The sequence below is a fragment of the Cupressus sempervirens genome, chromosome 5 (genome assembly GCF_028749045.1).
Source record: "Cupressus sempervirens isolate cs-2001-9-10 chromosome 5, ASM2874904v1, whole genome shotgun sequence".
In the NCBI taxonomy this organism is placed as follows: Eukaryota; Viridiplantae; Streptophyta; class Pinopsida; order Cupressales; family Cupressaceae; genus Cupressus; species Cupressus sempervirens.
In genome coordinates, this window is record NC_143122.1 from 1,047,632,467 (window position 1) to 1,047,643,769 (window position 11,303).

The following is an 11,303-nucleotide window of genomic DNA, read 5'->3' on the forward strand; positions in this document are numbered from 1 at the left end:
CCATCTTGGAGGGATTTCATATTCAAATTTTCATGATATATCATTGTAAACTTAGGACCAAGTAAGTATATCAATGCATGTATGATTACCAAAATGTAATGTTTACAAAATGATCCTCTAATAGTAAAAATGAGCTTCCAAGGTGTAATTTTTACAAATGTTTTAATAGTACAATAGAATTATTTAAATTGAATTAAAAATGCCTTCAAAGAGGAAAAGAGATATTTAACCATCAGCTTATCAAGCAAGTATAGCAGAAGTACAACTATTGTAAAGTGTAAATAGCTAGCAACATGTGAAATAATTCTAAATATTTTTTATCTAGATCATCAAGAAACATAATGATAAGAGTAAATCCAAGGGCAACTTACTACAATTGTGGCTATTTGGCTATGATCTCCTCACTCGGCCAAAAATGTCAAAATAAATGCCTGCACCAAACACATTAAAACTGTAGCTATCGCAAAAGGAAAACCAGTAGAACCCATGAAAGCACATAAACATTGCTAATGATCTCATGAGCCTATAAAACTTATAAACTACATATGTAGAAATTATACAAGATTTGAAAAAAGTTGGATTGCAGAGAAGATGTTAAGTTACAAAAAATGTGGAGTATATAAATCACACCAACAGAAACTAAGATTAGAAATGTTTTAAATAATCCAATGTGTTATGGCAACTTAATTTCTTAGAAAATCTATTAAAATTGATCCTCTAACCAATTGATATCAAGAGTTCATAGTCTAGTAAAGAGAGAGAAAACACTAACATACCTCCTGCATCTCTTTTTTTTGTGAATTCTTTGAGTCTGACCTACAGGCAATATAAAGTAAACTCAAGCCAAAAAAAATTGCAAAGAGACATCACTTGTTAACAATCATAATATAATGCCATATATTAGGTAGTCGACCATGACATTCAAAGGAAAGAGCAAAACAATGGTTTCAGTATATCATCAACTAATATATGAAGGTAAGAGCCTTGAGGGAACCTGCTTGTAGTCTATTTCATGCCCCCTTGGCATAGTAAATCTATCATCCTTCTTAAGGTTATTGACTAGGAAAGAAGTAAGGAATTAGGACATATGTATTATGAATCAATGATTGTTCCTTAATTTGATTTAAAAGCATAGTGACATATGATTACTCATTGGGAATTGGAATTTTCTACTAGGGAATGTCACAAAATGTCATTCCAAAGTGATCAAAAGATTTTTTGTATCTGAGTTTCAATACATTCTATGCCTTTTCTCATGCAAGAGGTAGTAATAGAAATAACATAAGAAAAATGAGAAACACAATTACCTTATAGAAAGGTCTTCAATTGATCTGAAATGGAACTGAAGATTTACAGAGAGACCATCAGCCACACAAACATGCTAGCAAACTCTATAATTGATGTAAAGGAAGAAGGCCCAGTCAAGTTTCAACAACTCTAAACAAATATTAGCATACTATAGATCACCATTTACCATACCCTCTATGACTTGTGAGGTTCAGTCATGAGAAGGTCATAATGGCTACCTTTGGCACAATATAATGCAGAGGAGGCATCCTCTTATAGCCACCTCAAGTCTATAAATGCCTCCCAGTCAATCCATTTCAAAATTCAAGCAATATGTGAAGATCAAAAAATTAGATACATCAACCAGACTGGTGGCAAAAAATAAGGTAGAAGCCTTCTTTAGAGATACCATAGATTTAAGACTGAAAAAATGTCTTCAAGGCTAATGTTATTAAAATGCTTGACACCATCAAAATAACTCTTAAGGAGCACTTACATCAACCACTTTCATGTGCAAGTTTAACACAGATGTTTTGTCAATGCTTTGTTGATCAAAAAATAATGCCATGGTAACTAATTTTTGGGCTTCCTTCTGTTAAAGTGTAGCTTCAGTAGAAGTGAAGCACACATTATATTAAGTATATGAAAATCTATGACTACTACATTCATATATATATATATATATATATATATATATATATATATATATATATATATATATTCTCACTATTATGTACTCTAGAATAATTCTCATATACTTATATTAATCATTATATAATATACAATGTACATTATTGCTCATTGTGAATCGATAGTTCTCGATCGGGTCTTTTAATTACACATTTGTTGGCTTAACTAATCAAGTTCATGGCCCCATAGGGCCATGACTCTATGGAGGTATGCTTAATCCAGGAGAGTCACTTATAGTAACTAGTAAGTTCTCTTTGATGTCAAAAAATTATATTGAAGAGGCTTCTCTATTATTACTAGATATCCGACTTGTTATTCGAATACGCTCTATTGAAAATGATTGATTATACTAATTATATTGTGATGTGGAGCATGTACAACGCAGTATTTAAATTTTTGGAGCCACTTGAGTAGTTTGAGAAACATCCAGAGAAAAAAGTTAAAGAAAAGTTCAAGATTGTTAGTCTGAAAGTCAAGGATGGAGTGGATTATGATTTAGAGCTAGTAAACTTTTCTGTTTTCAAAGAAATAGAAGAAGGCATATAAATGATTCATAATGTAGAATCTATTTGAAGCTGCTAGTTAGGTAGAAATATTCTTCATGGTCTGAACATTGATGTGAACTTATTAATAGATTACAAAATTTCTAATTTTGTGAATTTGGTGAGAAGTTTGAAGAGCAGAAGGAACTAGTAGCAGTAGAGCAAATATTGCGCGTTGTTTATTTGGATCCACAACGTTCCACTCCTGTAAGTGAAAATTTTGAAGAATCATAACTAGAAATTTGTTACTTGGTTTAAAATAATCTCATGACATGATCAAAGTTTAAAATTCCAAACATCCCCTGGTCATACAATAGATTAAGACCATTTTAACTTGGATTTTATGCATAAACACTCCTAGTGAAATGATTGATTAAGACTATTTTAATTAAATTTTGAAAATTAATGTACTGAATTGGCTATCCTCAATTTTGACATTTATAAAGGATTTGGAAAAGCTCAAGAAGGAATTGGCTGAAGCTGAGGCTGCAATTGAGGCACGAAAAAAACCTCCAGAAGATGTTGCTCCATGAATTGTTGGTGAAGGGCTTGACATAGATGAATGGGTATGTGGTCTGCTCTGACCTATTCTTCGCATGCCCTCTGTATCCATGCAACTTTAGGATTGTGGATCATGGAAATCTAATAATGTTAACTTTAAAAATATAATTTAATAAGGAACTGTTCTTGCTTTGTATCAGAAAGAGTGGAGGGAAAGGTATCTAGCACAGCAACAGCTGGAAAGAGCCGATTCTCTTTGACATTCCAACCTTTTTATGGTTTGATGATCTTTTCTTTCAAAAGTGTGCTTTAATTTTCTTATATTTTTAGAAGCATCTATCCATTTAAAAGATAATCTTACTTCTGATTGTCAGAGGCTGGAGCATACAAGTTATTTGTGTGCATGTCCGCAAACAGTTAAAGAAAGATATATCTGGTAGATTCCAACTATAGGATATTTACCTTAGTAGTTTATGTCTGAGAAATCAACATTTCCACTAAGATAATGTCATTTTCAATTTATTGTTTGCAGATGAGAAAATGGCTTTTACAGATGTTTCAAGCAAGTTACTAGTGCGTAGTTTTTCCTTATGGTCTTGAATTGATTTTTGTATCTGGGCTTGACATTTTTGGAGGATGTTGTTGAGCTCTTGGTCTCATCATTCTATAAATAGGCTGAAATACAAATCATTCATGCTCTTAACTCTATAAAGAGAGGCGGTGGACCATACTAATCAATCATAGAAATCTAAAACTTGAAATATGGGGGAGCTGAAGTTAGATAAATATGGTAATTATGAGTTTTTTTCTTACTAGAAAAATTTCTCCGAAGATTTCATGGCCAAATATTAGCACTTTATGCTGACTCTTTGAATTTAGACTATCATGATTGGGCTACTTAAAATGGATGACACTCTATGTTTATATATATATATATATATATATATATATATATATATATATACATATATATATATATATATATATATACATATATATATATATATATATATATACATATATATACATATATATATATATATATATATATATATACATATATATATATATATATATATATATATATATACATATATATATACATATATATATATACATATATATATATATATATATATATACATATATATATACATATATATATATATACATATATATATATATATATATATATACATATATATATATATATATATATACATATATATATATATATATATATATATGTATATATATATATATATATATATATATGTATATATATATGTATATATATATATATATGTATATATATATATATATATATCGATTGCTGGAGACTGTCATCGATAACAAAAGGTAATGCATTAGTCTCAGCAGCAATCAAATCTACAACACAGTTTGTCTACATTCAATTCAGTTACATAATATAAATTATAGTTTGGAAGTAAAAGATAATATAGAATACCTTGAGTATTCATATAACTGTCATATATTAGAGGTCTAAAATTATTTCAGTCTTCCATAAGAGTTACATTTTAGTGTCTTCTCTTTCATATTAATATTAAAAGGATATCACTATATCTCTATCAAATATCCTATTAAACTTTTACACCTTCTAGTGTAGGCTTATATAAGAAATATAGGCTATGCAGCATAGCCTCCTCAAGTACCTAAATGCCTTTTAACTGCTAGAGGTCAAAATGACACAATTTACAAACAAGGAGCTAAATGGGGATTTTAATTTCTCAAATATATACAACTGGAGCAAAACCCTCCAGCACTGAATGGTCCTTCACAATGGGCAAGGACACCATAGGTAGGAATGAGGACAAACAAGAACCGTAAAGCATAGACAACCAAATAAATGCTATAAACAAAAAAATGTGTAATGGGATGATTGTGTACATATACTTCCTTTTAGATAGTACTTAACAAGCTATACCACTACTAATAGTGTTGTCCATATGAAAACAAATACCACAATGGAGTTTTGCATTCTAGTCCCCCTCTAGATAGTTCATAACAAGCTATACAACTATTAATAGTGTTGTATGTGTTAAGACAAATATCACAATGGAGTTTGGCATTCTGGTCGTCCTTAAGGGAGTGACCTTTTCTTTTATACTTCTAAAAAAGTTAATGGCCCACTGCTCATAACTGAAAATAAAAAAGAAATTAGATATTAAAGTTTATATAGAATATAACAACTTCCATGACCAAGAGAAAAATAATAAATACACCAAAGCAGCTATGTAATGTACCTCTCATGTTTACATTATATTTGTGGAGCATAAGTATTGTGTGCCAACTTGTGTCCATCTGCAAAATTTATCCATCAAAATCATCATGAAACATGTATCCAACAGCCACCTCAAATGAATAAATGCCTCCCAGTCATTCCATTTCAAATTTCAAGAAATTTGTGAAGATGAGCAAACTGGATACATCGGTTAGACTAGAAGCAAAAAAGAAGTAGAAGCCTTCTTAAGGAGATACCACAAATTTAAAACTGAAAAAATGTCTTTATGGGTAATGTTAAAATATTTCACACCATCAACATAACTCTAAAGGAGCACTCATATCAACCTCTCGCATATGCAAGTTTAACACATATATTTTGTCAATGTTTTGTTGATCAAAAAACAATCCCATGGTAACTGGTTTTGGGCTCCCTTCAAGTGTAGGATTATATGAGAGATATGGGTTGTGCAGCATAGCTTCCTCAAGTACCTAAATGAATTTTATAATAACTACTAGAGGTCAGAATGACACTCTTTGCAAACAAGGAGCTAAATGGGGATTTGAATTCCTCAAATATATGCAACTGGATAAAAACCCTCCAATACTGATTGGTCCTTCAAAATGGGCATAGACACCACAAGCAGGAATGAAGGCAAAGAAGAACCATAAAGCATATACATATAAATAAATTCTATAAACAAAGAAAACTACAATGGGGTCATTGTAGGGGGTAGGAGGAGAAGATTAGCTAGTGCCCCAAATGGAGGAAGGTTCCAACACCAATAGAAGGTGGGTTCTCGTCGCATTAAATGAAACTTCCAAAAATTGATTTTGTTGAAGTAGTGAGCATTCTTATGATGAACTTGCAATCCAAATTTTACTATTGAGTGTGCTTATGATGAACTTTCTTTACCTACTTCGTGGTCAAATCTTAGGCAACAAAGACTATGCAAGAAAGGTATAATCACTAGTACACAATGGCTACACACCAGAAAGAGTGAATACAAGCATAGACTATGACAAGCTAGATGATCATAAATGTCAATCCTTTAGGTTTCCCCATGAGCAATCAAACCCTAGATGAATATTTTTTGGAGTTGATAATTGATGTACTTTGTGCTTGCTTAATAAGATATCCAAAATAATTTTGCATTGCTATGGAACTACGGTCATCCTAGATCATATAACCATTTTAAAGATTTTAGAAGAAAAAAAATTTAAAAAGGCAAGAAAGGACTAAACCACGTCATATTCATCAAGAAGCTCCTAATGTGGTTCGTCCTTGAAAGACCAAGTGAGTTATCTCAGAAAAGGTTTCATAAATGAAGGAATATTATTGTAGTCCTTGATTTCACTAATCGGTCTTAAAATTTTCATTTTCTAGGTGTCCTAAACTTCAGTTCTATTTTGTATACCATCCTCTCGTTATTTCTACTTTATGTTGCATTATTGCAAGCATGAATGACTGTATTTTGCACATGGTTCAGTAAATTGTTTCAGAGAACTATAAACACAGGTTAAGAAAAATGTTCAAATATGAAACTCATCATTCTTTAGCACTCATCATAAACAACTCCCATGTTTTTTAAGACACAACTCACAATAAAATAACTGGAGCAAAAAACCAAATGCATCAATAGGCAATGCTTATCATGGCACAAAATATACCGCTTTATTGAAGATTGAGTTAGTAGCAACCATTAAGAAAAACAAGGTCTGAAATCCAGCCAGAAACAAATCCTAGACGAGGCTCCAATATGCAATTAAATACCACTATAAATTAGTAAATTACACATGGATAAATTTAAGGGGATGTTGTGCAATCCATCAATGTGAAATTAAAAAATCTAGCATAGCTATGTTGTACAATAAATTGAGGGAGATACCTATAATCCACTATACTAAAGAGTAAATACCAAGAAATTCTACATAATTTTTGCCCAGAGTCCATTAAAATACTCATGAAATGAATATAATGCCCAAAATTTCACATCAGACATGATGGAAAGGTAGGATATACATTAGTTTCATGCAGAATCAAAATCAAAATCAAGTTGAATGCAGCAATTAGCTGAAATTCCACCAAAATTTTGGTATGACCATGCAATATTATTTGAAAATAATCCCTGAAGGTGCTGCTATTGGAAAAAATAGGCCAAAACTAGGAATTGGAAATCCAAAGACCATCTATAACATTCATACATGAAAATCATGTTGCGATACCATGGATTTCAGAAAAAATTAGTTGTACCATAGATTTTCTCCAAAACTTGCATTGTGGCTTCAAATGGATCTTCAGGTCACAAGAAGGTCAAGCCTAGGAGTGAACTCAATCGAACGGAGGGGGAAACCTTTGCACAAAGCTAGATCAAATCATCAGAATGAAATTGGAGTGATAGTTCATTACACAAAAAAGGATAATTAGGGAACTGGGTCCAATTTTCCATAAATACATAAGTTTGGCAGTAGTGAAAGTTGCATCCATTTTCCTCAAAATTTGTGATCAAGCACAAGATAGTAATAAATAGACAACCAATGTAGATATGGTGCTGATCATGTTATTGATAGTTATTGTCATTTTTAAAAGACAACTCAAATTTTCAAATAGTAACAAATGGACAAACAGTGCAGTTTTAGCACTGATTAAGTTCTTGAGTTATTGCCATTTTTTTAAGACAACACTCAATTCAAAGATTTTTGACATTTGATTCTAATGTATGGTGAAGGATGGTTGGCATTGAAATGGCTAATGGGTTTGCAACACTTATCAGCAACCTTGTAAAGTTAAATGTAGTGAATGTGTGAAGGTCTCTTTGCTCTTATGTATTGTATCGCTAATATGTAATTCAAGATTAAAATTCATTGATTAGTCCAAAAAACATAAACTTGACTCTTATAAGTGTAAGGTTAAGTAAGGACTTTGTAGTGCCTCTACCATTTGACTTTGTAAGTCATCCTGATGGATGCAACCTTGCTGATCTTTTGTTGTAATGGATCATCATTGTGACCTTGAGTGGTCTACACCGTTGAGGTGTTTGGATTTATGTTTCTGTATCAGTAGCTTTTTTTATGCTTTTGACGAATCTATGAGATTATGATGTGATTTTTGGTTCACTGAGGTTTGTGCCAATGGTTACCAGGATCGATGTGGTATCATTAGGTTGTTTCATGATTACCTTGAGATGTGTGTAGAGATTGCACTATGTACTATTACCATGCTACACGGGACTAGGTTCCTGTAGGAGTGGTTAGTCAAGTTTATGACTGTGTTTGCTTATGCATTTTAAGCACCTTTTTATGGTTGTTTAAACAATCATTGTTAAATGCTTAAGTAATTAGAATTTATTGTTCATGTGGGATTATTTGGTTATGTGCTACAGACATTTACCGTGTTACATTTCTGATTAGAGAGATATTTGTTACTCATGTTATGTTTACATTTGAGATGACCTGAGGGTCAGATGTTACTCTTTGATTTTAGTATCACAGATATTAGACTACTATGTTGTTCAATTAATCATATTGCATGATGATGCCATTTTGAGATGATAGTGTGTTTTATGATGAGATCTGGTATTTGGACATACCTCTGATTATGTTACATGATGGATTTAATGCTATGGTTATTTACTTCATTCCTGCGTTGTTATGCTTTATGGGAACGTGAGTGATGTAAATAGATTATTTTAATATAATTAAATAAATGGTTAAATTAGGTGATTTAATGCATTTATTGCTTTGGATATGTTATTATATGCAATTGCACTTGATCGTGTTGTTTAGTGTGTTGGATTTATATCCCTGGCAATGGCACATGGAGTTAGTGATTCAACCGTTCATATTTTACCAATGTTGTCCTTGTATGGTCGACATATCCTTAATTACATGTTTAATTTAAACCTTTCAGTGATTATCAATCCGAACTCATTTGCATTATGTGATTAGACCAGTAAGCATGTCTGTGCATTTAGAGGTTCGCATTGTCGCGAAAGTTGTTAAGGAGATTTTTGTGTTTTTGGGTTTTCGGGCTTTTTAATTGCTTTATTTTAATTTTTGGCAGCTTTTCCATAGATGAATTCCTATTTATAGGAATAGCCTATTTTCGTTTGGGTCGATTTGGGGTTTAACTAGATTGGTTGGTTAAATGCCCTAATTGATTATTCACCTAAAAAGTGAATAAGTATGCAAAAAGTAATTTAATTCCTCACTTCTCACTTTTGAATTGGAAAGTTGGAGAGTAAAACCCAAAATACTCTTTTTTTTGTTCGTTGTGGGAGCTATGGGCGTGGGATCGTCGCGAGGTTGAGCTCATTGGATCCAGCTCAAGGAAACCTTGGATTCATTTTGCCCTTTTGGCTGTGAGGTAGGGCATTCCCATTTCATTGTTTCAGCTCCGTTTCTACTTCTATTTTTGGTAGCCATTTGGTTGGAGGCTGAGAACTAGTGTTCCCCTCCGTTTCTGTATGTTAGTTCTACCCAGTTGGGTGGGTATGAACATTTCCTTTTTTTATAATGAGGGTTTGGGATTTTATGCCATTATGCTGGCCATTTTTGCATATAGTGTCCGATTAAATTTATTATTGGATTTTTAGGGTTTTTCAGCCCAAAGGTCAAATGGGTTTTAATTTTGAAATTTTTCTAAAATTTGGGGTTTTTACCTCATTTTGCATGCCACCCTATTTTCTCGAGTTTTCTTGGCACAATGTGGATCGTGGACTTGGATGATCTGTTTGGATATCAGTCAGACTACTTTTTGCATTTTTATGTTGCATTGGGATGCATGTTGCATCCGTACTCCTGACATTGCATTCGGTTGAGTGATTTTGTACCTGTTATGGTTTATTTTGGACCTTTGCTTTTGTTTCGTAAATGCTAAGATTTGTGTAGAATCCATACTCTTGAATTGAGGCCGATTGAGTGAGTTCATGATGTTTGGTCTTGTTACATCATTGGGATTCGTGTAGAATCCATACTCTTGAATTGAGGTCATTTGAGTGATTTCATGATGTATGATTTTATTGGCTTTTGGATTTGTGTAGAATCTGTCCTTCTCGTGATGTTTTTAGTTGGGTGTTTTCTTTGCATTGTGTTCTCATTCTTTTCCTTGTGTTATGATCTTTGTGATGGTGGTGCGCCACACACGAGTATGTCTACGTACATTTTTCGAGTGACTTGCAAGGCTCAATCTTTCATGGTACTTCTGAAAGTTATGATCATTGGGGTTGGGATGGGAGTATGCATGCCCACGGGCACTTGTCATAGGATGAGCATGGGTAGGGTAGGGTAGCATATGAAGGGGGTTTCTATCTTGCAGCCTGGTGACCTTAGTCCCATAGGGTTGGCGGAGGATAGAAAGTTTTAAATAAGTGATAACTAAACAAAATGTGTGACTGGTAATAAAACTTAAGATAATAAAATGGTACTTTTTGTGTATTGGCCTTCCGTTGAGGGAGTTGAGCTACATAGTGTATTGGCCTTTTTCTGAGGGAGTTGAGCTACACAGATCCGAGCTTGGGCTTTCCAATGCCAAGCAACTCTCCATGATGTTAGTCCCTACGTAGTATCCTTTTGAGTGTCTGACCAGGACATGTACTCCTTGCATTGTCTTAGGTTCTTGGTTCAGCCATCATACTGTTCGGCATGAGTGTTAGCCATGGATGTTGTGCTTTATGTGTGTTTGTGGTTGGATCTTTATCTCCATCAGCATGGTGGGTGTGGACCTATGGGTGCCATGTGGTTGGGAGGCATACCTACCTTCACCACTGCTAGGGATCAGTGTACAGAGACAATCTTTTGTCCTAGTGCGACTATTGTTGGATGTCTTCACTTAGTACTTCGGGTTTTGGAGTATGATTTCTTGTGATTTATGCTTTCATTGGGATGCTTGTATATCATGTTTAGATGATGTTAGTTTACTTGGCGCATTCCCTTATCATGATGTTTAGCATATGATTAGATGATGTTATTTGATTTAGTAGTATATCTGTTACTTACTGCTGTTTAGCATGTGATAGGCGATGTTATCTACTATAGGATTAT

The 11,303-nt window shown here is 33.0% G+C and overlaps 1 pseudogene; it reads left to right on the forward strand.

Moving 5' to 3' along the window:
- Nucleotides 1–2,186: 2,186 nt before the first annotated feature.
- On the forward strand, nucleotides 2,187–3,280 carry LOC149559530 (vesicle-associated protein 4-2-like; annotated as a pseudogene).
- Nucleotides 3,281–11,303: the final 8,023 nt, after the last annotated feature.